Below are 7,096 nucleotides of genomic sequence, written 5' to 3' on the forward strand. Positions count from 1 at the left end.
GTTACGTATTGCCCTGATTTTAGTGGATTGCTTCAAGTTTCTCCATTTATTTAATGTTAGGGGACTGTTTTGCTGTACATGGTTTTTACTATAAGTTTAGGTAATGGCCTTGATCTTTATTTTCCAGGATCATGAAGGGGTGTTGAATTTTTGTCAAATGCTTTCAGCATCTAATGAAATGACATGTGGTTTTGTTCTTCAGTTTGTTTATGTAATGGATCATGTTGATGATTTTCCATATATTAAACCATCCCTGCATGCCTGGGATGAAGCCTACCTGATCATGGTGGATAATTGTTTTGATGTACTCTTGGATTCGGTTTGCCAGAATTTTATTGAGTATTTTTGCGTCGATATTCATAAGGGAAATTGGTCTGAAGTTCTCTTTCTTTGTTGGGTCTTTGTGTGGTTTAGGTATAAGAGTAAATGTGGCTTCATAGAAGGAATTCAGTAGTGCTCCATCTGTTTCAATTTTGTGGAATAGTTTGGATAATATTGGTATGAGGTCTTCTATGAAGGTCTGATAGAATTCTGCACTAAACCGTCTGGACCTGGATCTTTTGGTTGGGGACCTTTAGTGACTGCTTCTATTTCGTTAGGAGTTATGGGGTTGTTTAAATGGTTTATCTGTTCCTGATTTGACTTCAGTACCTGGTATCTGTCTAGGAAATTGTCCATTTCCTGCAGATTTTCAAGTTTTGTTGAATATAGTTTTCAAGTATTGTAATAGGATCTGATGACTTTTTGAATTTCCTCTGATTCTGTAGTTATGTCTCCCTTTTCATTTCTGATTTTGTTAATTTGTACACTCTCTGTGTCCTCTCATTAGTCTGGCTAAGGGTTTATCTATCTTGTTGATTTTCTCAAAGAACCAATTTTTGGTTCTGTTGATTCTTTCTATGGTCCTTTTTGTTTCTACTTGGTTGATTTCAGCTCTGAGTTTGATTATTTCCTGCCTTCTACTCCTCCTGGGTGTATTTGCTTCTTTTTGTTCTAGAGCTTTTAGGTGTGCTGACAAGCTGCTGACATATGCTCTCTCCTGTTTCTTTCTGCAGGCATTCAGAGCTATGAGTTTTCCTCTTAGCACAGCTTTCATTGTGTCCCATAACTTTGGGTATGTTGTACCTTCATTTTCATTAAATTCTAAGAAGTCTTTAATTTCTTTCTTTATTTCTTCCTTGACCAGGTTATCATTGAGTAAAGCATGGTTCAACTTCCATGTATATGTGGGCATTCCTCTCTTATTGTTATTGAAGACCAGCTTTAGCCCGTGGTGGTCTGATAGGATGCATGGGATTATTTCTATCTTTCTGTGTCTGTTGAGGCCTGTTTTATGACCAATTATATGGTCAATTTTGGAGAAAGTACATGAGGTGTTGAGAAGAATGTATATCCTTATGTTCTATAAATATCTGTTAAGTCCATTTGGTTCATGACTTCTCTTAGTCTGTCTATGTCTCTGTTTCCATTATCTGTCCATTGATGAGAGTGGGGTGTTGAAATATCCTACTATTATTGTGTGAGGTGCAATGTGTGTTTTGAGCTTTAGTAAGGTTTCTTTTATGTATGTAGGTGCCCTTGCATTTGGAGCATAGATATTTAGGATTGAGAGTTCATCTTGGTGGATTTTTCCTTTGATGAATATGAAGTGTCCCTCCTTATCTTTTTTGATGACTTTTCCTTGAAAATTGATTTTATTTGATATTAGAATGGCTACTCCAGCTTGCTTCTTCTGACCATTTGCTTGGAAAGTTGTTTTCCAGCCTTTTACTCTGAGGTAGTGTCTATGTTTGTCTCTGAGGTGTGTTTCCTGTAGGCAGCAGAATGCAGTGTCCTCATTGTGTATCCAGTTTGTTAATCTATGTCTTTGTATTGGGGAGTTCAGACAATTGATGTTGAGAGATTTTAAGGAATAGTGATTGTTGCTTCCTGTTATATTCATATTTGGATGTGAGTTTATGTTTGTGTGCTTTTCTTCTCTTTCTTTTGTTGCCAAGACGATTAGTTTCTTGCTTTTTCTATGGTGTATCTTGCCTCCTTATGTTGGGCTTTACCATTTATTATCCTTTGTAGTACTGGATTTGTAGAAAGATGTGTAAATTTGATTTTGTCATGGAATATCTTGGTTTCTCCATCTATGTTAATTGAGAGTTTTGGAGGATACAGTAACCTGGGCTGGAATTTGTGTTCTCTTAGAGTCTGTATGACATCTGTCCATGATCTTTTGGCTTTCATAGCCTCTGGCGAGAAGTCTGGTGTGATTCTGATAGGTCTGCCTTTATATGTTACTTGATCTTTTCCCTTACTGCTTTTAATATTCTTTCTTTTTTGTGCATTTTGGTGTTTTGACTATTATGTGACAGGGAGGATTTTCTTTTCTGGTCAATCTATTTGGAGTTCTGTGGGCTTCTTGTATGTTTATGGGCATCTCTTTCTTTAGGTTGGGAAGTTTTTCTTCTATGATTTTGTAGGCGATATTTACTGGTCCTTTGAGCTGGGAGTTTTCACTCTTCTATACCTATTATCCTTAGGTTTGATCTTCTCATTGAGTCCTGGATTTCCTGTATGTTTTGGATCAGTAGCTTTTTCCATTTTACATTATCTTTGACAGTTGTGTCGATGATTTCTATGGAATCTTCTGCTCCTGAGATTCTTTCGTCTATCTCTTGTATTCTGTTGGTGATGCTTGTATCTACGGCTCTTTGTCTCTTCCTTTGGTTTTCTATATCCACAGTTGTTTCCCTGTGTTCTTTCTTCATTGCTTCTGTTTCCATTTTTAATTCCTTCAAGTGTTTGATTGTGTTTTCCTGGAATTCTTCCAGGGATTTTTTGATTCCTCTCTATAGGCTTCTACTTGTTTATTTATGTTTTCCTGCGTTTCTCTAAGGGAGTTCATCACGTCTTTCTTGAAGTCCTCCAGCATCATGATCAAATATGATTTTAAATCTACATCTTGCTTTTCTGGTGTGTTTGGATATTCAGTGTTTGCTTTGGTGGGAGAATTGGGCTCCGATGATGCCATGTTTCTGTTTCTTGGTTTCTGTTGCTTGGGTTCCTGTGCTCGCCTCTCGCCATCAGATTGTCTCTGGTGTTACTTTGTTCTGGTATTTCTGACAGTGGCTAGACCGTCCTATAGGCCTGTGTGTCAGGAGTGCTGTAGACCTGTTTTCCTGTTTTCTTTCAGCCAGTTATGGGAACAGAGTGTTCTGCTTTCGGACGTGTTGTTTTTCCTGTCTACTGGTCTTCAGCTGTTCCTGTGGGCCTGTGTCCTGAGTTCCCCAGGCAGGTCTCTTGGAGCAGAAAAGTTGGTCTTACCTGTGGTCCCGCAGCTCTAGTTTGCTCGTAGGGTGATGCTTTTGAGCTCTCAGTGAGGGTGGCAACCAGGAGGGCCTGCGCCGCCTTTTCCGGGAGCTTCCGTGCACCGGGGTCCCAGATGGCTTTAGGTGTTTTCCTCTGGAATCAGAAATATGGGCAGAGTGTAGTCTCTTCTGGCTTCCCAGGCATGTCTGCCTCTCTGAAGGTTTAGCTCTCCCTCTTGTAGGATTTGGGTGCAGAGAACTGTTGATCTGGTCCCTTCAGGTTCCAGTGGTGTCTAGGGCACAGGGGACCTGCAGCTCCAGTAGCCCCTATCTTCCGGTTCCCACAGGCCTTATACAGTTTACTCTTGGGCCAGGGATGTGGGCAGGGGTGGGCAGTATTGGTGGTCTCTTCCGCTCTTCAGTCTCAGGAGTGCCCACCTGTCTGGGCAGTGAGCTCTCTCTCCCACGGGGTTTCTGGGTATTTCTTATTTACATTTCGACTATTATGTTGTTCAGGGCCAACATCCCCCTAAACCCTCCTCCTCCCCTTCTATATGGGTGTTCCCATCCCCATCCTCCCCCCATCTCCCCCCAACAATCATGTTCACTGGTGGTTAAGTCTTGGCAGGATCAAGGGCTTTCCTTTCCACTGGTGCTCTTACTAGGCTATTCATTGTTACCTATGCTGTTGGAGCCCAAGGTCAGTCCATGCATAGTCTTTGGGTAGTGGCTTAGTCCCTGGAAGCTCTGGTTGGTTGGCCTTGTTGTTCATATGGGGTCTCGAGCCCCTTCATCCTCTCTCAGTCCTTAGATATATTTTTTTACTTACATTTCAAATGCTATTATTCCCTTTCCCGGTTTCCTGTTCATAAACCCCCTCCCCTCCCCTCCCCTATACAGGTGTTCTCCCCATCTACCTGCTTTATGCCATCCCCCCACATTCCCCTTCCATTGGTGCCCCAACAAGTCTATTCTCTGATACATATGCAGTTGGAGCCCTGGGTCAGTCCATGTGTAGTCTTTCAGTAGTGGTTTAGTCCCTGAAAGCTCTGGTTGGTTGACATTATTGTTCTTATGGGGTTGCAAGATCCTTCAGTTCTTTCAATAATTCCTCTAATTCCCCCCAAGGGGGTCCTGTTCTCAGTTCAGTGGTTTGCTGCTAACATTGACCTCTGTATTGGACATGCTCTGGCTGTATCTCTCAGGAGAGCTCTATATCCGGTCCCTTTCAGCGTGCACTTCTTAGCTTCATCAATCTTATCTAGTTTTGGTGGCTGTATATATATGGGCCACATGGGCCACCTGTGGGGCAGGTTCTGACTGGCTGTTCCTTCAGTCGCTGCTCTAAACTTTGCTTCCATATCCCCTCCTATGGATACGTTTTCCCCTTTTAAGAAGGAATGGGAGCATCCACATTTAGATCTTCCTTCTTCAGCTTCCTGTGGTCTGTGGATTGCATGTTGGGTAATTCGAGCTTTTGGGCTAATATCCACTTATCAATTAGTGCATACAAAGTGTGTTTTTCTGTGATTGGGTTACCTCACTCAGGATGATATTTTCTAGTTCATTCCATTTGCCTATGATTTTCATAAAGTCATTGTTTTTGATAGCTGAGTAATACTCCATTGTGTAGATGTACCACATTTTCTGTATTCATTCCTCTGTTGAAGAGCATCTGGGTTCTTTCCAGCTTCTGGCTATTATAAATAGGGTTGCTATGAACATAGTGAAGCATGTGTCTTTGTTATATGCTTCAGCATCTTTTGGGTGTATGCCCAGGAGAGGTATAGCTGGGTCCTCAGGGAGTTCAATGTCCAATTTTCTAAGGAACCTCCAGACTGATTTCCAGAGAGGTTGTACCAGTTTGCAATCCCATCAGTAATGGAGCAGTGTTGCTCTTTCTCCACATCCTGGCCAGCATTTGCTGTCACCTGAGTTTTTGATCTTAGCCATTCTCACTGGTGTGAGGTGAAATCTCAGGGTTGTTTTGATTTTCATTTCCCTGATGACTAAGGATGTTGAACATTTTTTTAGGTGCTTTTCAATGGCCACTCACTATTCCTCAGCTGTGAATGCTTTGTTTTGCTTTGTACCCCATTTTTTAATAGGGTTATTTGGCTCTCTGGAGTCTAACTTCTTGAGTTCTTTGTACATATTGGATATTAGCCCTCTATCAGTTGTGGGATTGGTAAAGATCTTTTCCCAATCTGTTGGTTGCCGTTTTGTCCTAATGACAGTGTCTTTTGCCTTACAGAAGCTTTGCAGTTTTATGAGATCCCATTTGTCGATTCTTGATCTTAGAGCATAAGCCATTGGTGTTTTGTTCAGGAAATTTTCCCCAGTGCCCATGTGTTCGAGACTCTTCCCCACTTTTTCTTCTATTAGTTTGAGTGTATCTGGTATGATGTGGAGGTCCTTGATCCACTTGGACTTAAGCTTTGTACAGGGTGATAAGAATGGATCGATCTGCATTCTTCTACATACTGACCTCCATAGAACCAGCACCATTTGTTGAAAATGCTATCTTTCTTCCATTGGATGGTTTTAGCTCCTTCGTCAAAGATCAAGTGACCATAGGTGTGTGGGTTCATTTCTGGGTCTTCAATTCTGTTCCACTGGTCTATCTGCCTGTCTCTGTACCAATACCATACAGTTTTTATGACTATTGCTCTGTAATACTGCATGAAGTCATGGATGGTGATTCCCCCAGAAGTTCTTTTATTGTTGAATACAGCTTTCTCTGTCCTGGGTTCTTTGTTATTCCAAATGAATTTGCAAATTGCTCTTTCTGTCTCTATAAAGAATTGAGTAGGAATTTTGATGGGGATTGCATTGAATCTGTAGATTGCTTTTGGCAAAATGGTCATTTTTTCCTATACTTAATCCTGCCAATCCACAATCATGGAAGATCTTTCCATCTTCTCAGATCTTCCTCAATTTCTTTCTTCAGAGTCTTGAAGTTCTTGTCATACAGATCTTTCACTTGCTTGGTTAAAGTCATACCAAGATATTTTATATTATTTGGGACTGTTGTGAAGGGTGTCATTTCCCTAATTTCTTTCTCAGCCTGTTTATCCTTTGAGTAGAGGAAGGCTACTGAATTGTTTGAGTTAATTTTGTATCCTGGCACTTTGGTGAAGTTGTTTATCAGCTTAAGTAGTTCTCTGGTAGAACTTTTGGGATCACTTAAATATACTATCATATCATCTGCAAATAGTGATATTTTGATTTCTTCTTTTCCAATCTGTATCCCCTTGATCTCCTTTTGTTTTCTGATTGCTCTGGCTAGAACTTCAAGAACTATATTGAATAAGTAGGGAGAGAGTGGGCAGCCTTGTCTAGGCCCTGATTTTAGTTTGATTGCTTCAAGTTTCTCTCCATTTTGTTTGATGTTAGCGACTGGTTTGCTGTACATGGCTTTTACTATGTTTAGGTATGGGCCTTGAATTCCTGATCTTTCCAGGACTTTTATCATGAAGGGGTGTTGAATTTTGTCAAATGCTTTCTCAGCATCTAATGAAATGATCATGTGGTTCTTATCTTTGAGTTTGTTTATATAGTGGATTATGTTGATGGATTTCCATATATTAAACCATCCCTGCATCCCTGGGATGAAGCCTACTCAATCATGATGGATGATAGTTTTGATGTGTTCTTGGATTCAGGTTGCAAGAATTTTATTGAGTATTTTTGGGTCAATATTCATAAGGGAAACTGGTCTGAAGTTCTCTTTGTTGGTTCTTTGTGTGGTTTCGGTATAAGAGTAATTGTGGCTTCATAGAAGGAATTTGGTAGTG

Source organism: Rattus rattus, chromosome 8 (assembly GCF_011064425.1).
Source record: "Rattus rattus isolate New Zealand chromosome 8, Rrattus_CSIRO_v1, whole genome shotgun sequence".
In the NCBI taxonomy this organism is placed as follows: Eukaryota; Metazoa; Chordata; class Mammalia; order Rodentia; family Muridae; genus Rattus; species Rattus rattus.